A 21,840-nucleotide genomic window follows, 5' to 3' on the forward strand; every position below is an offset into this window, starting at 1 on the left:
ATTTGGATCCTAGACTAGAAAGAAATTTTTTCAGTTAAAAGTGCTTATCATCGTGGTATGAAACTTCAAAATTTGGCATCGATGACTGCCTCTAATATGTCTGTGCAAGGTGGACGATGAAGGAGGTTCTGAAAAACCAAAGTTCCCAAAAAAATAAAAATATGTTGTTGGAGCACCCCCGAGTGTTGATGCAGTGGCAAGAAGCTTGGGTGTTGATACACAAGATCGGAAAATAATTTATGAACTCTTCCGACAGAGTCTTTATAGCTACCTCTATTTAGTGGCAACGCCATAGATTCTCAGAGGAGTGAAGATTAGGATTTTTGTATTCCCGTCTCTTTACATAATGTGGTCAGTAAGGACTTATCTTCCTCTTAATGAATTCTCTTTATTTTCAAAAAATAAAAAAAAACACGTTATAATTATATGATTTTTTTTTAAATAATATTTTTTTAAAGAAAAATGATACAAATAATGTAGTTTGAAAGTATTTTCAAAAGTAGGGTAGTAAAATTACCGCCCTTAGTTGCGATTTCAGGTAAATTGTATTTAATAACTGCTATTTAAGTCGATTGGCTGCGATTTTGTGGAAGTCGCACCTATTGGCCACAACTTTGGTGTGACATGGCTTCTAGGGAGGATGTCGTGTGTATTGGCGACAATTTCTATTCAATATATATAGTTTTGTCAACTAATTTTACCATATGAACTTATTCAATAGTTGTTTGCTTGTGCATAGTTTACCATCCTTTTATTAGTTTGATTCTTTCGCCGACCAGTATCTTTAATTTTTTTTATTTCAATCTCTTTTAACTTATTTTTTTTATTTCAATTTCTCTTTTAACTTATTTTTTTTTTTCATTTTCTCTTTTAACTTATTTTTTTTTTTAATTTCCGTTTCTCTTTTAACTTTTTTTTTAATTTATTTATTATAAAAATATCTCAATTTCAATTAATATTCTTTAAAATAAATTTATTCTCAGACATTTCATTTTTTATTATAAAAATATCTCATTTTCAATTAGCATTATTTAAATTAATTTTCTTCTTCATACAGCTACCACCCTACTGTTTTGAACCTAAAATAGATTTGTTGTCTGTTTGATTTAATTGTTTGCAAAATTTTTTTTAAGTATTTTGATTTTCAATTTGTACGTTGCTGTACAAATAGGTGACTTTTTAAAAAAAAATAAATTATACTTTTACTTATATATGAAATAGCTAAAATACTAATAAAATAAACAATATTTTATATGTAAAATAAATAAAAAAACTGCATAAATAAATATATAAATACTTTAAATAGAAATTGCATACAATATACGTGACTTCTATAAATGGTAATCACATACATTGTAGCGACTCCCACGGAAATCGTACATTCCCCTGCTGACTCATTCCCCAATATCCATCTCATCTATGTCATGTTGGTACTTAAAGGCTAAATTGCATTCATTGTATGCGATTTTTGACTTATGACTAATACCTAACCTATTTTTGTTAATAGTTTGCATGCATAACTTAATTTTGTGTTTTTTTATTTAAATTACATTTATTTTATTATTACTTTTAAATCTACCTTATTTTTATAATTTGTTTTCTAAATTACATTATTCTTAAACTTAACCCAATAATCATAATTTAATTACATTTATGTTTCCATTAACGTTGTAAAATTGTTTTCGTATTCATTTATGCACCCTACCTCTAAATCTTATTGTATTTTTTTTATGTATTAGTTCAAATTCAGCCAACACTCTTTCAAACCAATACACAAACCTTCTTAAATGCAAATATATGAATTTGAACAGTACATAATGCATTAGAGATGAGAATGAATTTTCATTAAAGTAATAACTTTAACATATAGTGATCTAGTCTCCGTACTTTTAAATTGGTAACAATTTAGTCCGTAAACTATAATATGTAACATTTTGTTCCATGTAGTTTAAAATTTGTAACAATTTAGTCCCTACTATGAAAAATCTTATCAAAATAAAGTATCGGTTTTTATCGTATAATGATTTAGTTTTTGTAATTTATAAATATATTTGATCTCTCATTAGTTTATTGATATACGTATGTAAAAAATTTAACAATAGGAACTAAATCATTATAAACTTTAAACTACATGAACTAAATATTACATATTAAAATTTAGAGACTAAATTATTACCAATAAAATATAACGACTAAATATCGTTACAAACTAAAGTATAGAGACTAAGTCGTTACCTCAAATATTACTGTTTTATCGGTGAAATTGTACCAAAGTATAATTTTTAAAAGCATAAAATTAAAAGTAAATAAATTATTATTATTTTTGGTTTTGATCCAATAAATACAAAATCAAACCAGAATGTCCGATTGAATATACCATGTCCAATAATTTCATATATTTAAAATTTGCTATTTCTAAAATGCACCGGATTTTGATTAGTGTCCTCAAATCCAAAATTTTGTTTCTCCTTGCTCTAAAATCTTCGATACATTAGGAATGAAATTTAATTTTTCGAAAGTTTAAGTGTCAAATCCACCGAAACGAGTATAGTTAACCGATAATTAATATATTTCCAACAAGAGATTGTGAGTTTGATCTCCTACCTCATATGTTGTAAAAAAAAAGCGTCAAATTGAAAAAAAAAAAAACTCAATTAGGATCAAAACATACAGTGAATATATATATATATATATATAAACAAAAAATAAAAAATCAACGTCTAAAAGTTTATGGATGATGAAGCCTTGTTTGCCAACATTCTCACCCTCAAATATTGTAAAGAAAATATTTATATATATAATAAAAATAAGAAATAAAAAGTTTCTTTAAAAAATGTAAACTCTTGTTTGCCAACATTCTCACCCTCAAATATTGTAAAGAAAATATTTATATATATAATAAAAATAAGAAATAAAAAGTTTCTTTAAAAAATGTAAACTCTATAGGGCCCAACCGGGTTCGAACCGATGACCTCTTGATCTGCAGTCAAATGCTCTACCACTGAGCTATGGACCCACATATGACAAAATTGAGTTAGTAACATAAAGTATCATAACCTTTTTAAAATGTCAAATAAGTTTGAGGTTTATTAATTAAACACAAAATTCAAAATTTAGGGACTTATAAAATATTTTAAAACTTCAATAGCCTAAAAGTTTCTAAACGCTTAAGGCCCGTTTGATAACCATTTTAGTTTTTGATTTTTGATTTTTGGTTTTTCTTGTTTTTAGTTTTTAGTTTTTGGTTTTTGGTTTTCTGTTTTTAAAAAACAAAAACCATATATGTTTGATAACCATTTTTTGATTTTTGTTTTTAAAAAACAGAAAACCAAAACATGTTTGGTAACCATTTTTAGTATTTTGTTTTTAAAAAGTTAGAAAATTGAAAATACATATTAGAGAGAGAAAATTTTGTGTAGAGTAAAAATGACAATGGTGTGGGTGCGAGTGAGGATGTTCTCCCCCATTCTCGTGCTCGTGAAAATTTTTAGTTTCCGTCTCCACCTCGTTCTTCGGTCTGAGAGATGTTTTCGAGAAAAATTATCGATTTTATAATTGTTTTTAATTATTTTTAGAATTTAAGTATAAAAAAGTGTAATAAATATATATTAATTATTTAAAAAATGGAATCGGGGACGGGGACGGGGTCGGGACATGCATTTCCTATTTTTGGGACCCGACCCTGCGAAAATTTTTGTCTTCCCCTAATGTAGAGATATGAAAATACAAGTTTAGAGAGATGTAAATAAACTTTTGGAAGATAAATTTTAGAGAGATAAATAAAAAAAATTAAGAAAAAAAAAGAGTGAAAGAAAAGTTAAAGACAAAAAGAGAAAAATTATAGAGAAAAAAAATAAAGTCGAGAGGAAAAGATATGTTAAAGAAAAAAAAAGAAATTATTTGAAAGAGAAAGATTATAGTGGAAACAAATTTAGAGATAATAACAAGATTCAAAATATAATTTTGAGAGAAAATATATAAATACAAAGATAAATAAAAGTTACAGTGAAAGAAAATTGAACGAGAAAATAAAATATAATTTTCTGAGGAAAAAAATAGATTACGAACACAAACAAAAGTTATAAAAAGATGAAATTTTAGAGAGAAAAAAGTTAGGAAAAATATTAAATTTTTAGAGAGAGAAATGAAATTGATCTGTTAGGAAAAAAACAAATATACAGAAAAAGTTGGAGAAAGACAAATAATAATAAATATTCAAAATATGAAAATTTTAGAGAGAGAAAAATAAAGTTTGTAGAAAAAAATTTAGAAATAAAAAATTTTAGAGGGAGAAATAAAGTTTTTAAAAATAAATATGAGGAAGAAAAAAAAATTAAGTAATTGGTTATCAAAAAACTAAAAACCAAAAATGAAAATGGTTATCAAACGGACTCTTGGTTTTACTTTTTTTTTTTCTTATTTTCTTATTTATTATTATTTTAAATTAAAAGTTAACAAGTAGTCGAGATTCGAACCTTTTGGAGATGGTGTATGACTCATAGTGGATACAAATGTTTATATATTTACTAGTAAATACTATGTCTTGCACTGTGATATTTCAATATTATTTTATCATATATTATTATTAATTTTACTTTTTAAGGTTGAACATTTATCAAATAATATAGTCATTTATATTTATTATAATACAAATTATTTATAAAATATTAAGTGATATTTGGATATAATTTGATAATTGTTAATTATATTTAAAGTTTAGTAACAATTATAAAAATACATAGCAATTAGTTACTTTATATAATTTTTGCTATAAATTTATCTATTTTTTTCTTTAATTTTTTTATTAATTTAAAGTTGTTAAATATTTATACTCAATTTTATAACGAGAAAATTACATAAATAGTAAAATAAAAAATATTTTTAAATATGACAACCATTTTTAAAATGAGTTAAAAAAATGAAATCATACTAATTCACGCGTGGGTAGTGAAAAAGTCTTGAATTTAATTTGTATTTTGAAAATTAAAGAGTAGGATAGTTTAAGTATTATCTAAAACTCATGGTTGATATGGACATTTGATTCTATCTGGACTTTTATAATGAAAGGTGACACCATAACTCTGATAATTAGTTTGAGGAATAAATTGAAACAAACTTTTTAGGTTTAACATTTTCACATCCTTTCATGTTTAATGGTACGAATGTATTTAAATTATTAGTTTCTACGTGTATTTTGCATTTTTATTTAAAATTTGTTTAATTATTAAGAGTGAGAAAATGAAAAACAATAAATCTTAGAAAGTTAATGTTTTGAATAAAGAACATAGAGAGATGTTTATTTGGTAATGACACAATTTTATGAATGCATGTATGTCAATTACTGTTGAGCTAAACTCATGTTGGCTATTAACTATTAAAAGATTATAATTTTTCGACTTTCATTATTAATTATAATGAAAAATAAAGTAAATTTTTTTTAAATTTATGACTATTAAAAGTGAATGTTGGATGTAAATTTTCCCTTTAATGCACGTTGTTAATGACGTGGCACTTCGACGAGTTCAGACTACTACCAAACTTGGCACGCTGCCAGTACGGTAGGGATGGTTGCTTAAAATCCACTGGAAGGACAACCAACAACCCTGATCATGCGTATAGCTCCCTATAATTAGGGGAAGGAAAGTTTTGCAGGTGTTATCTTGGAGTGTTCTCGAAGATCTATTCTGACTATCGATATTTTTCGGTACGAACAGTTGGCACCGTCTGTGTGGAACGTAAAGTTTCTTTTATTTCCATTAAGTAAGACCAACGGAGCAATGACGGACGATAACATGTCTCAGTGATCCTTCACTAGCAGCAGAACATGCACCTCTATTCGCACGCCAACTCGTGGATGGGGGCGCCCACCATTGATGCGTGGTTTGGGATTGGGAAGAAATACCCAACGACAAGGTACCTCGAACAGTGCCAGACGGATGTAGGAAGAGTTGACTGGCCTACGGGCGGAGTTGAACGACGTTCGTTCAGAACTTGGGGGTGTCGCCTATTTGAGTGCTGAGATTGTCGAGTTGACAGCGACCTTACACCGAAGTCAGATCCCGGAAGAGGTCCCAGAGCCATTAGTTAAGGTTCAGGAAAGGGAGATAGGTGAGGATATGTCTGCCGACTCGCTAGTCCCACAAGATCCGGTGTGAGGAAAGGCACCGATGCACCCAGGAGAGAAAGGTGAAAGGAATTTATGACCGCGAATTCCGGTGCATGAACGACTTAATTTAGGGACCCAGAGGACCGCAACTCTGGATCCGCAAGATGGCATCTGTGTCCATATTACCTCAGACGTACCTGATCTGCGACAGACCATGTCAGGTCAAAATAGGGGTCAACAAGCACGACAACAGACCTAGTGACGCCAAATCTGGGGGCAACCCCAAAAACAGCTAGTGTGCAATCGAATGCCCGTGTATAGGAGCAGAGAAGCACACAGGCGACCACGTCGACTCACCAGGTAACAATCGATGTACAAAATATCCCAGATCCAATGCAGGGTGTGATAAGCAAGCTTCAAAGTGATTTCGAAGCTCTTCGATAAAGTTGTAATCCGGATGATACAACCTAGGTTGAACTCGGTGAGCGAGAAGATTCACCTTTCACTGCGTCTATCATGGCGTATCCACTACCACCAAAGATGAAAAAACCATATATGAAGTCCTACGATGGATCGAGAGATCCGATTGACCATATAGAGCTATATGAAGGTTTGATGGAACTTAATGCTGCAGGGGATGAGATGAAATGCCGAGCTTTTTCGGTGACTTTAAAGGGTCAAGCAAGATCCTGGTATTGACAGTTAAAACCGAAGTCCATAACTTCATGAAAGCAGTTAAGGAAGGTCTTCATCAATCAGTTTTCCGCTCAGCATGACAGGAAGAAGCCAAATACCCATTTGTTAACCATCCTCTAGGGTGAAAATGAGTCACTGCGTGAATTTGTAGGAAGATTTATGGCGGAGAAAATAAAAGTCCCCGACTGCTCGGACGATGTAGAAAGAACGACGTGTTGGGTGTGTTGCCCTAAACTCGTAGTTTGTATTTATGTAAAAACAAATGTATATTCAATAAAGTTTTTTTCAATCAATTTGTTATTGAATTCAAGTATTGCATTGTCCAAAATCCAATAAACTAAACATCCAAGGTTATTATCATGTAATCGGGACAATATATATATAGGGTATATATTTGATATACCCATGATATACTGGGTATATATTTGATATACCCTTGATATACAAGTGGATAATATCCTGGAAATAACCTAAATGGTCTATAGTATATGGATAAGGTTGGGTACCTTATCCTGGCAACACGATGGATATGACCCACTTTGTAAATGTTACAGATGACTCGATCCAGGTCGTTCGCGTGGAGACATGCGAGTGAGGGTATCCTATACAATGAATTTGTATAAGACTGGACCGCGAAATAGTCAAACTTTAGATGTAACGCCGTTAACTAACAAATTGCTATTTCTTAAGATGACCAGGCAACTCATTCTCAATCTTGAGTGAGTTATGGACTCCTGCCCGTGAGGGCTCGTCCTTTGATCTGTATGGGTGAGAGTGTCGTCGACTCAACATTCCTACCATTTTGGGGACGAGACCGAGTGGGGAGCTGAGAACATAACTTCACAAGATGGAATTCACTCCTCCACGACCATAGGGGAGTAGATGGGTGTTCTCTTAAATGTTGACTCCGGGACTTGAACAAGAGGCTCCACCCTCTCATTAGCCCGAGAGGGACTTTCGGTTATTGGTCGGATAATAACCGGGTTGTTCATTAGAGGAGTAGTGGTATTTAAGGAGTAAGATGTAAGTGATGGGTAAAACGATAATTTGACCCAACTTGAGTTACGAGCACTCGTGAAGGATTGACTTGCCATTAATGGACGTATGTCTGTGGACACGAAAACATTCTGCAGTGAGAATAGTGCAACTGCGAGTCTTTAGTGGACTGACCCGTAGTTAACGAATGCTGATTAACTCGGTCAATGAGTTTGACCGATTAATCTCGTATCGTTGGAGCTTTTGATATGTAGGTCTATTAGATCCCCTTGCTAGCTCATAACGAGTAAAACGAGAATCAAGTTTTTGGAATAGTCAACAAATTGGAATTTACTCTCAAAGGATATATGTATATTGATACATTATAATATATAGTTAATTCTAAATTGAAACTATATATTATGAGAGAAATTATTTGAATGAGATTCAAATAAAATTAATATGAATATATTCATATTAAAACTATAGGTTAAAATAATGTGCATAAGATGTACATTACAACTAAGAGAAATGCTTTAGAATATGATTCTATTTTTGTAATAAATAATTAAGTGTTAATTATTTATTTGATTTATATATATATATATATATTAATTAATTAATTGTTAATTGAATTAATAATTAATAAGTATTAATTAATTAATTATATATATATAAATTAATTATTAATTAATAATATTAATATATATTAATTAATAATTAATATTTAACTCCCTTGCATTTTAGCGGGAGTGGGGAGTTTTATGACTCTCCACGTCATAAGGTTGTTTTTTCGTGCAAAATGGTTCTGCTGTAAAAGGAAGAACAGAACGAAAAAAAAAGTAGAACTCCCTGCATAATTCTCTCAAGCTCTCTCTTCTCCATTCCCTCTAGTTCCATATCGAATGCTCTTACAAGCGTGTTCTCGATATCCATAGGATAGTACAGAAGACCATTTGGTGGTGTTCGTTGGTGTTTTACTTGAAGAAGTGTTCTTCAAAGGTAAAAAATGTTCTTTTCCCCTGTATTTCAAGTTTTGTTTTATGGTTTTTGTTTTTCTAAAATTCATGAATGATGATCATCGTTTCCGCTACGGACATTCATGTCTGCCATAAACAATTCCGACTTAATCCACTCTTATGCTCTACAAACGGCATAGACTTACAGCGAGGCCATCCAGCGAGCTCGTGCATGACGTGCTTAGAGCTAAGCATCTGCAGCACTGGACCGTCACTTCATGTATGAGCTCAGAGCCAAGGTTCACAAGCTGGAAAAACTCATTCAGGTAGGGATGAGCGGAGGAAAACAAATGATGATAGTTAGACATGACGAGATCGAACTGTATTGGTACATGATCGACGACTCCGTGAGTTTGACCATTATACACCGCTTAATGTGTCACTGGCAGAAATCCTGGATAATATAGAGAATAGCGATTTGCACACTATGTTAGAGAGGCCAGGTAAAATGAAACTTAGTCTGGAGAAAAGGAATCGGAATAAGTATTGTCGATTCCATAGAGACCATGGGCACGACAGTTCGTAGTATTACAATCTTAGAGACCAAATAGAAAATTTGATTCGATGAGGCCATCTAAAAAAGTATGTAAGGAAAAAAGACGCGTGCTCTTCCCAAGGGAAGAGGAAGTATGACCACACTGATAGAGATGATAAAGATAAATCACCCTCACCTAAGAAGAGGAAGGTTGAAGGAAAGAGACCTATCATCATAAATACCATTTTTGGTGGTCCTAGTGGTGGTCAGTCGGGTAATAAAAGAAAAGCACTAATTCACGAAACCTAGCACGAGGTGAACACCTCTTACACTAGGCTGATAACTCTCTAAAAGAGAGTTATTCTAGTGTTTATTTGGGTGATTTTATACAAAGAATTGTTAAAGTGTCTTGGTTTTAGTGTGCATTTAGCCTAGAAAAGATTAGAAATTGGAATCCAAGCTAAAAGCCCCAGGTCTTGAACGCTCTAGCTAAATATTGCACTAAATGCTCTTATTTCTGATGTAATTGCACAGGTTTGGAAAAGGAAGACAAAGTATGAAAAGAGTGTTGAGCCTAGAGAAGAGTCGATGAAGCATGTTCAAGTCAAAGCAGATGAAAGCTGGAGCGAAGTAAAGCTGGAGTATGGAATCATTGTGCAGTAATAGTCCAGACACGAGATTTACCGTGTCCGTACAAATTTCTGCTGGATGCCCTAAAAATGGAACCCAATATTTAAGGGATGTTTTGCCCTGACCGACATACACGCAGAGCCTTAGATAGACAAAATTTGAGAGCTGAAAAGACAAGAGGAGGGAATACCTCCATATTCGGGATGAGAGCTGATGACAGAAGGAGAAGGCTCACCTGCTTCGACGAGTTGTCTGCTTCTTTTTACTGCTGCCCTGAAATGAGTTGTATTCTCCTTTTTTCCATTTTATTTTCTTCGCCCATTATGAGCTAAACCCATATTGGGGGAGTCTCACATACTGTAACAAACTTGACACTGAACCTCTAGTTGCTACATTTATTTCTGAATAAAGCCGTTTTGTATGTCTTCAATTTTACGTGACATTGTTTGCCACTATGTCGTGTTTGCTAGCTGCTATATTGACCCGGGAGGGCGTATGGGTGCTGATGTGCTTTATTCGTGATTAGCGCTTTTTTATAGTTTTAGGGATACTCAGGAATGGGGTCCCCTAATCTTGCCTAGAGCTTGAGTTATTTTGCTTGGGTATTTGGCAACTGAAGTTGTACTTACTAATGTTGGGGTGTCTCGGAAGGGAACCGAGAGCTGTGCATTAATAAATGTTAGTAAGCTAGAGGGTAGGTTGATAACTTGTGAAAGTATGCTGAATCTCCCCGCCTTTTCCATATCTATTATCTCGTCATTATCGTTTTCTGTGTTAGAGCTTCCTCTTGTCGACAGCTTCGATAATCGTGTCTACTATAAGCATATGTTGTCATGTCCTTATTTTATTTCTTTTAGACAATTTCCATACACCAAACTCTTTATATTTCTTTTCTTTGTTGGCATCTACACGTATAGTTAAAATATTATCCAAAAATCCCTATGGATACGACCTCGTTACGTACTACAACGGACGATTTCGTGTATACTGACACGTGTTGTCAGCACAGTTGTGTAGACACAACATAGGCCTGTTGCTACATTGGCATTTTACGCGGGGGATATGGAAAGAGTTCATTTCCCGCACAACGACGCTTTGGTTATTGCACCTTTTATCGATAACGTCAAGGTGAAAAAAGTGTTGGTTGATGGAGGAGCGTCGACTGATATTCTATCTCTAACAACATACTTGGCCTTAGGATGGGAGAGGTCACAGTTGAAGTGATGTTCCACTCCATTAGTGGGCTTCTCCGGAGAGTTTGTTTCTGCCGAAGGATATATTGACCTGCCTGTATTGATCAGAGAAGGAAAAGATGAAGCTCGGAAGATTGCAGAATTCGTTGTAAGTGACGGTAGCTCAACTTATAATGCTATACTCGAGATACCTTATATTCATGAGCTGCAGCAGTACCTTCAATTTATCACTAGATGATGAAGTACCCCACCACTAAAGGGGTAGGGATGATCAAGGGGGAGCAAAAAGCCTCGCGAGACTGCTATGCTACCGCGTTAAAAGGAGTCCGAACTTGTGCTGTGGTTCAGCAAAAAGAGCCTTTATTTCCCAACTCGCAGAATAACAAGGCTCGCCAAAGCGAACGTGTTGAAGCGACTGAAAGTTGGAGTACCTCCAAAGAGGAATCAGAGCAGGTGCAACTGGGGTCACTTGTGAAAAAGGTTAACATCAGAATGGGGATGCAGGCTCCATTGCGTAGCCAAATTGTAGATTTTTTACAAGGAAATTCTGATGTATTTGCCTGGTCCCATGAGGACATGCCAGGAATTGATCCTAGCGTTATTCTTCATAGGCTTAATGTTGACCCGAGCTATAAACCAGTGAAACAAAAGCGTTGGCTTGTAGACGCTGCTCAAAGTGTTGTAATTTATGAGGAGGTTGATAAACTCCTCAAGGCAGATTTTATAAAAGAGGTTTATTATCACGCGTGGCTTTCTAACGTAGTAATGGTAAAAAAAGCTAATGGAAAATGACAAATGTGTGTTGACTTTACTAACCTAAATAAAGCATGCCCGGAAGATAGTTTCCCTTTGCTTAGAATCAATCAGTTGGTTGATGCAACTGTAGGCCATGAATTATTAACTTTTATGGACGCATATTCGAGCTATAATCAAATAAAAATGCATATACTAGATCAAGAGCATACCTCATTTATAACTGATCAAGGGCTTTGTTGTTATAAGGTGGTGCCATTTGGACTGAAGAATGTGGGGGCGACATATCAACGTCTGGTGAATATGATGTTTAGTAAGCAGATCAGACGAAACATGGAAGTTTATGTTGACGACATGTTAGTGAAAAGTGTGACGTCAGAACAACATTTAACTGACCTGGCAGAAGCATTCAGTGTGTTAAGATATTATCAAATGAAACTTAACCCATCGAAAAGCATTTTTAGGGTGTTCTCAGGTAAATTCGTAGGTTTCATGGTTAATCGAATGGGTATCGAGGCCAATCCAGACAAAATTAAAGCGGTTTTAGAGATGGAATCACCAAAGAATATGAAACAGCTTCAATGCTTGAATGCCGTCTGGCCTAAATCGATTTGTTTCTCGTTCCACCGATAAATGCCTACCATTCTTCAAAACCTTAAGAACCAAAGGAAAATTTGAATGGTTTGAAGAGTGCGAACAAGCATTTTCTGGATTGAAAGAGTACCTAAGCGCGACACCATTGCTTTCAAAATGTACCCGAAGATATTTTATATCTATATCTGGCCGTATCGAGTTAAGAGGTCAATTCGGTCTTAATCTGAAGTAACGAAAGTTGGCAGAGTCCGGTATACTACACTAGTAAGTCGATGACTGATGCATAAATGAGGTATCCGAGTATTGAGAAATTGACACTGGCTCTAGCCACCTCAGCTTGAAGGTTACGACCTTACTTCCAAGCCCACAAGATTGTGGTACTCACTAACTTCCCTCTAAGGCAAGTTTTCCAAAAGCTTGAAACTTCAGGTATATTGATGAAATGGGCATTGGAACCAAGCGAGTTTGATATTAGTTTTGTACCTCGAACGTCATTAAAGGGACAAGTCATGGCTGACTTTGTGACAGAATTGACACCAAGCCTGGAGACAGTTGATTCAAAACGACAGTGGACCTTGTACGTTGACGGATCTTCCAACGAAAAAGGTTGCGGTGCTAGCATTCTCCTCCAATCTCCTGAGGTAATGCGGTTTGAGTACGCCATACGGTTCAATTTTAGAACGTCCAACGACGAAATTGAGTATGAAGCTTTGTTGGTTGGGCTCCGTATGGCCCAAGGCATGGACGCTGCTTGTTTATTAATTCTAAGTGATTCATAACTTATAGTGAATCAAATTACTGAAGAATTCTAAGCCAAGGATGCCAAAATGGCTAAGTACCTAGAGAAAGCACATGTAGATTTGGCTAAATTCAAGGATTTCGTGATCAGACAAATCCCAAGGTCAGAAAACTCAAATGCAGATGCTTTGGCCCAATTGACATCGGCATATGAAACCGAATTGCCACACACAGTTATAGTAGAAGTGTTGGCAGCTCCCTCAATAAGCGAGGTAGATTTGTGCGATGTCACCATTCGAGTTCGTTGGTGGAAGGATCCAATAATAGACTTCCTTTAGGGAGTCCAACCCGAGGAGCCTCAAGAGACAAGGAAACTAAGAAGACAAGCCGTGCATTACTTGTTGGTCGATGGGATATTATACAAAAGAGGTTTTTCCTTGCCTTTATTGAAGTGCTTGACTCCGGAAGAAGTCGAGTATATCCTTCGGGAGATCCACGAAGGAATTTGCTGGAGTCATACTGGGGCTCGGACCTTAATGGCAAAGACAATCCAGCAAGGATACTATTGGCCGAGTATAGCTAAAGATATGAAAGACTTTGTATGAAAGTGCGATAAATGCCAACGACATGCAGACATAATTCGACAGCCGGCGGAAGATTTGATGCAAATCTCGAGCCTGTGGCCATTTGCTCAATGGGGGATTGATTTGATTGGACCACTACCCATTGGAAGAGGTCAAACCCGATTTGCTATCGTCGCAGTCGATTATTTCACTAAATGGGCGGAAGCTGAACCACTAGCTACCATCAAAGAAGCTAAAGTGCGAAATTTTGTGTTGTGAAATATAATCTGCCCATTCGGGATACCATGCACAATAATAACTGATAATGGAAGACAGTTTGACAATGCAAAATTTAATGGATTTTGCGTGGAACTCGGAATCAAGCACATACCTCGTCACCTGCTCATCCTCAAACCAATGGGCAAGTGGAAGCTGTTAATAAAATATTGAAACGTGGCCTCAAAATGAGGTTAGATTAATTGAAAGGGCGATGGGCTGAGGAATTGCCCGCAGTTTTATGGTCCTATCGGACCACTCCTAGGGGCTTGACGAACCAAACACCTTACGCCTTAGCCTTCAGGTTGGAGGCGCTCATTCCTGTAGAATTGGGCCTTCCTTCGGAATGAATCAAGCAACCTTTCGATGAACAACGAAACACGGAAGCATTATGTCTGAGCTTGGACTTGTTAGAAGAACAAAGAAATGTTTCACAACTGCGAAACACGGAATATCAAAATCGCATGGCAAGTATTACAATGCAAGGGTGAAACAACGACGGTTAAAAGTAGGAGATTTAGTGTTGAAAAAAGTCATTAAAAAAACTGGCGCTTTGGAGCTAAATTGGGATAGACCTTACAAAATCAAGGACGTGGTTCGAATTGGAACGTATCAATTAATTGATCTTAACGGAAGACAACACCCACATGTTTGGAATGCTGAACGTTTAAAATTATATTATCAGTAATTCATGTAATTTGTTCATTGTACTACTAGTTCCCTGACCAAATTAGGGGCTATCAGTACTAATTGTTCTTCTTGTTAGTGCAACGAGGAATTTTATCTCCATCTTGAATTTTTTTGTATATAAATGCACGGTCGGTTATGCAAGATGAAATATTAACGAAATATCGTTCGACGTGAAAATGAACACCAACAAAAAAAAAGAAAAACAGAAAAGAGAGAAACAATACGAAGCGATTAGTCATCCATTCCCCCAAAACACCCAGATTGTGTACCGGTTATCTACACAACAAAAATATAGCAAACAACAAAAATGAGGGGGGGAGGCTGTTTAGTTCGCCTACATCGTTCCAACATTACGACCACGTTTTTGTTGGGCTGGTTTAGGAGTAGAAGAGGCTTCTGGTGGAACCATCTCCTTGCCAGGGCGATGTTCTATCGGTTCGTTCATCGGTTGTTGTAAGCTCAGATGTTTTGTTCCAGAGTTCATAGGGGCTGCTGCTCCCTTCCCCAAAGGGGTGTCTCTGTGATGATTGCTGTTAAACTTTGAAAGCCTGGGACCCGTCTCTTCTACATTTTCATTAAGAATGTCAATATGAAGAACTTAATGTGCAACACTAAAAAAGGGGAAGCTGCAGATTTAACCTTCTGTCAATGCAGGAGCGAGTCCACAACTTCTGAGATTTCTGTTGGACACCAGGTCGGGGCCGTAACGATCCTTGGCTGACAAAATAGCACACTTGGACAAAACCGCTCTGGTCTTCCGAGTCAATTCTGGTGGAGGGTCAATCAGAACTGAACAAAAATGCGACAATTCTCAGTCAATTTCATTAAAAGTGAGAAGAGCTTACTTAGTCTACCAAATTCCACTATAAACAACCGTATGTAATAAAAATTTCTTCGAGTTGTGGGTAGAGTTACCTACTTAAAGAGATGGTGAAGCCAATCGACTCCAGAGAATTCGAGTTGGTAGACAATTGAGCCCCGTGCCCTAAGTGCATGAAGTAAGGATCATATTTTCAAAGGTAAATGCGCCCAAAAGGGGATTAAATATCTCGTGACGGGAAACGCCAGTACGGAGTGATCAAAGGGGTGACTTATAAACCTAGATGCGGACGAGTTCTGATTCAGAACCAAACGCTACTCTGGAAAAATTAAATCAACCTTAAGACTTCCCAGAGTAGAGGGCTATTGTTGGATGCAAATTTCTTCCCTTTAACGCACGTTGTTAATGACGTGGCACTTCGACGAGTTCGGACTACTACTGAACTTGACACGTGGCCAGTATAGGGGCAGTTGCTTAAAATCCGCTGGAAGGACAATCAACTCCTCTGATCGTGCGTATAGCTCCCTATAATTAGGGGAGGGAAGATCACTCAATTGAATTTGAAAGAAAACCGTTCCTACACAAAGGTAACAGTCATATATTCGTCTATATAAGGATCCCAAAAGGTTTGGAGTGCTAACTCCTCTTTTGCAGTGTTATCTTGGAGTGTTTTCGAAGATTTATTGTGACTATCGATATTTTGAAAAAATGAAAAATCATAAATTTATTAAAAGTAAAAATTGAAAAAAAAGAAAAATCATCAACTTTAAAAGTCAATATTTTGAATAAAATTATTAAAAGTAAAAAAATTAAAACACATAAATTTTAAAAGTCAATTTTTGAATAAAGAAGATAACGAAGTTTATTTGGTAACAATGTTGTGAATGCATTTGATTATTAGTGTCAATATACATGGATTTTTTTTTAATAATGTTTCTTTTAAAACTTTTTTCTAGAAATATATTCTCCACCAAACTATTTCCAAGAATAATGCTTGGAAATAGCTTGTCGTCTCTTCAAGAGCGAAACTTGATGATGTGCAGGTCGTCTCTTCAAGAAACAACATCTACAGTTGGCTTTTTTTTTAATTTTTTTCTTTTTACTTTGTCTGTTGAAGAGACGGCCATATATCCGTGCATTTTAGCCACGTATTGTAAGTTGTATCTTCAAGAAACAACTTGTAACTGTGCCTGACACCCACATGAGTTAAGGAGATTTTGAGGAAAAAAATAGTTACAAGTGGTGTCTTCGAGAGACGACCTGCACTGCCACATCATCAGGTTGTCTCTTGAAAAGACGTTCTTGGAAATAGTTTGGTGGAGAATATATTTTTGGAAAAAGTTTCAAAAGAAATATTATTAAAAAAAATGTCCGAATATATTTTCATATTTTTATTTCTTTAAACATTATTTAACTGTTAAAATACTATAGCTTTTAAAAATTCTATTATTAATTATAGTTACTTTACAAATTTTAAAATTAATTTTTAGGAATAAATTGATAAAAATGTTATATTCAAAATGTTTTCATTCTTTTCCTGTTAATTTCGTGAATGTACTTCAATTATTACCTTCAAGGTATATTTATGCATTGTTATTTTAAAATTTATTTAATTATTAAAAGTGAAAAATCATAAGTGAATATTTTGAAGGTACAATATGGAGAGATTTATTTAATTTAAAATTAAATGTGTATTCTTTAGGGAGAAAATTAAATGTGCATGAAATGAAAATGAATATTAAAAGTTTTATTTGGATGGATTATTATGTTTCTACTCAACCAATGTATTAATAAAGAAATTTAAATAAAGTATTAAAAGTGACCCGAAAAGTAAAATCCCTTAAATACAGAAGAAGAACTCCACGTGAGAAGGTGGGAGGATTTTAATTAAGAATTAATTAATAAAGACAAATTTGACATTATGTTTACGGGGGTGGGAGGATTTTATTAAAAAATTAATTTAATAAAGACAATCTTTATGGGGTGAGGATTGAACTCACAATCTTTTGGTGGGAGATATACGTCAATTATTAGCTGTTCGTTTTTGGCTAATTATTAATATTCAATTAGTTAAATAAAAATGCATATGAAATTAGTTAAATAAAAATGCATATATAAGTTAAAGTAAATGAAGGTTAAGAAATTTAAAAACCTTATTACTCTATTGCTCAAAATAAGTATGTTTTTAATAAACATCAACTACTTAATATATCAATATTTATGTGAGCATCATTTTCCTTTGCCCTTATTTAAATTATTAAAAAAAATTAATGTCATTTTTACCAAAAAAAAACAAGATTATTAATATTGTCTAAAAAAATTCTTGAATAATTTTTTTAATAATATATAAATATGATGAATGATATTCAATAATAAATTATATTTACCTTTCATCAATGTCGTTCAAAATCGTTAAACAACAGTGCTCTAGAAAATTGGAATGTGATCTACCGCACTATTAATAAAACTTAAAAATAAAAAACCTGTAAAAGAGAAAAGTAAAATCAATAAAAAAAAAGTAGAAGAGAAGAAAGATAAATATACGTCGAATTGTTGTTAAAAATAAGTGGAAGGGACTTATTTTATAGTTGTAAGCCAGGGAGAGGTTGCAAAATTTTGAGATTCTACCATTTTTAATATTTTATTTTATAACTAGATACTATTGAATAAGGATAAGAAAAATTTTCTCATTCTAATATTTAAACGCAAAATCAAGGAAGTCCAAATAGAATTTAAAAAACAAACAAATTAAACATATTTATTTCTTCTAAATAGCATCAATATAAGTCTTAAAAAAACAAAAAATAAAAAATAGCGAGTTTCAAAATTTGGGCAAACAACTCTATCACACCAAAGAACAAAAGTGTATATATGGTATTTAATAAAAAATGAAGGATAATTTCGTCAAAAAATTTCTTCCACATGCACACTTTTATACATATATATATATATATATATTAGAGATGTAGATAGACAATACAATCCGTATTTGACATGGATTGGAGGAATATAATAGAGTGCTAACAATAGGATTATAATAGAGTGCCAAACTTTTATTTTTCTACAAAGACCTTCAATCTTTGATAGATGGCAACAAATACTATAGTATATGGAAATAAAGAGGATTTGTCGTGTGCAAACAAACCCACTCCTTTATTCATCATTCAAAAAGACAAAAACTCAATAATTAATGCTTTCAAGTTACCATGAGAAAAGTTGAACCTTCACTTCACAAATTTGATTTACACAAAGCATTAGGATATTATTAAAGAATCTTATATATTTTTAATATATTTATCATTCGAACACAGTTAAAGTAGATTAGGTATTTTTATATTATATATAAAAAAAGAGTAGATAAAATATATCCCAATCTGTAGTTGAATTCATCGTCTCACAATTGAACGATTGTTGAATTAAAATGAGTATAGCTCAACGGTAATTGTCATATATCTCAAACTAAGAGGTTGTGAGTTTGATCCCCACTGTTTGGGGATGAAGAATCCTATTGCCACGTGGAGGACGGAGATTCGCCACTAAAGCTAGGTTCGAAAGAACACTTATGGAGCTTCATCTCGGAACCTCCCGAGATGAAAGACGCACCATTTCCGAGTAAGGATCAACCTGTCATTTTCGGGAAAGTGTCCGAGCTTGATCGGCTGGAACGCGACACGATCGATCTCAAATCTGACCAAGGTAACCGCTTGTCGCAACCCCTGTCGGAACCTAAACCTATAAATAGAGGGTCTCATTTCAGCATCAGATATCGAATTTCTCCTCGAACTTAATATTGAGTCCGAGCCACTTACTAACTTGAGCGTTGGAGATTTTGCCCTCTTGTGCAGGTCTTCCCTTAGAATTTCAGGTCGGAACAGGGACCGGGTTCAAGCTAAACCGAAGTTGTGCAATTTCTTGCATAAACACCCACCCCACATTTTGTATTTAAAAAAGAAAAAAAAACAACTGTCGAATTAAAAAAAAAGAAGCTTATTTTATTCAATTACATGTTGGAGTTCAATTATTTGAAATGGAAAATTGATCTTAAACATGATTTTCCTGAAAAATGTTTTGTTTTTTTGACTATTTACTCTCTTTCTTATTCTAAAATTATAAATGTATCCCTTGCTTATTGTTTCCATCTTAATATAACTACTACAAAATAAATAGGTGTATTTTCTTTTCGTTTTTTTTAATCCAACGATGATGGGACCACACATCATTAAACTCATTTAGATTGACAAATAAATAAGTGTAAAATTGAGTATAGATTAACTTAATACATCAATAATTTTTTTTAAGTTTAAATCTTTGTCTTTAAGTTTGAATTGTAATACTAAAAAAAAAAAATATATCATTGATATTTGATATATTAAGATATAATTTTAATCACTCTACTTTAACCTTTTTTTTTTAATCCTGATGCTACTTTAACCTTAATTTGTACTAAAAAAAACTTTCATTTTAATTTACCTTCGATATTTTTAAAGTTTTGTCCTGATTTCATTTGATTAAAGCCTATTATTAACTTTTATTTAGTCTCTTTATTTTTAAATAAAAGTTCAGAAAAACATCCTCATCTGATAACCCAATTCAATTATATATATATTTTTTGTTTTTCAAAAAAAGGTTTTTGGAATTCTATGTAAATTATAGAAAAAGAGTAGTTTTTAAAAATAGATTTCTGTAGTTCAGAATTTCATTTTTTTTCTAGCGCTGCACCTTTTCTTTCCTTTTGACATATTTCTCTATAAGAAATACTTTTTCACCCTAAAACATTTTTCCACCTGAATTTCTCTCTCTAATAAATTTATATTTCTCTCTCAAATTTTCATCTCCATCATATTTATTATTATTTATTTCTTTCTTAAAAAATCTTCGATCTTTATATATATTTTTAATTCTTTCTTTTTATTTTAACATATCACTTTATTTTTTTCTTTTTAAAAATTTAATATTTCACCAATATTTTTATTTTTTCCAATTTTATCTTTTTTAACTTTTCTCTCTTTCTAATCTATTTTTTTCTAGCAAATATATCTAAACTTTTCTCCATCTAAATTTTTTCTCTTTCAAAAATTTTCTTTTTTTAAATTTATTTTTCTCTAACAAATATATCTAGAACCTTTTGTCTAATTTTTTTTCCTCAACTACAATTTTTGGTTCCTTAACATGTCTTTTGCTCTCAATTTTACTCTCTTTCTCTGAACTTTTCGCCAAAATGAGGATGGGAGGCCATTCCCGATTCATATCTCTCCTTCATCTCTACTTTGCATACATTTCTCTCTCTAGCATACCTCTCTAACTTTTTAAATAACCCAAACCAAAAAATCATTATCAAACACGTTTGATTTTCTACTTTTGAAAAGCAAAAAAATAAAAATACAATTATCAAACATATATGATTTTAATTTTTCAAAAGGAAAAAAAATAGAAAAACCAAAAGTTAAAAAAAATGTCGTGAAACGGGCACACTATCAAGAATAAATAAAGAGTTGTTGAAAAAGAGGACATAATCATCCAAATATATATTGAGTGGGAATCGAACTCACAACATCTTGATTAGAGATATATGTCAATTACTTATGTTGGCTTTAATAATACGCGTGATATTTGTAACCGCATGTGTCAATCAAATCCAAATCATAATGGAATTGTCAGTATACAATTTTAACACGCATACCAAAATTTTCCATTTTTATTGAGTTGTCAAGTCCGAATTAAATTTCCAACCATCATTCTACTAGACTTTCCGGAGATACAAAGTTTCAAGCAGAAAATTAAAAGTTGAGTTCATCCCATTTTTTTGGCTTGTTTCAGACATGAACATAATTTAATTATCATTACAAATTTCAAAAGGAAAAAAAAAAAAAACCACCAAACTTTTGTGAGAACTCGAGGAGATTTGGATGAAAAGAAAGTCGTTGGACTATTAAGAACCACTATCCTAAAAGTAATTTCGGTACAACTATGATACTATATCCTATACTTAACACAATTTTGAGTTTAGAATTTCTTAAAAAAGAAAACAGCACAAAAAGAAAAACCAACCAGGAGAAAAACATCCTTTAGAAAAAAATTGAGGAAGAAAAACCTTTTTTATTGAATCCATGAGAAAGGAGAACAACAACTTTAAAAGGAAATTAATCCAAACATTTTAATGAAATTAATTAATAAAACATTAATAAGATGAATGGATGATTAACTTATCAACGTGGATAATTAATTAAAACGTTTAATAATAATTTCAAAAGCTTATAAGATATATCTCTCATTTTTCTCTTTTTTTTTTTAGCAATCTTATTTTTCTTTCTT

At 33.1% G+C, this 21,840-nt stretch overlaps 1 non-coding gene across 1 annotated transcript; it reads right to left on the minus strand.

Moving 5' to 3' along the window:
* Nucleotides 1-2,944: 2,944 nt before the first annotated feature.
* TRNAC-GCA (transfer RNA cysteine (anticodon GCA)) lies at nucleotides 2,945-3,016 on the minus strand. The gene has a single exon. It is a non-coding gene; the product is annotated as a tRNA-Cys (tRNA).
* Between the last annotated feature and the right edge of the window lie 18,824 nt (nucleotides 3,017-21,840).

The sequence above is a fragment of the Momordica charantia genome, assembly GCF_013281855.1.
Source record: "Momordica charantia cultivar OHB3-1 chromosome 4 unlocalized genomic scaffold, Mcharantia_2.0 BLBB01000004.1, whole genome shotgun sequence".
Classification (NCBI taxonomy): domain Eukaryota; kingdom Viridiplantae; phylum Streptophyta; class Magnoliopsida; order Cucurbitales; family Cucurbitaceae; genus Momordica; species Momordica charantia.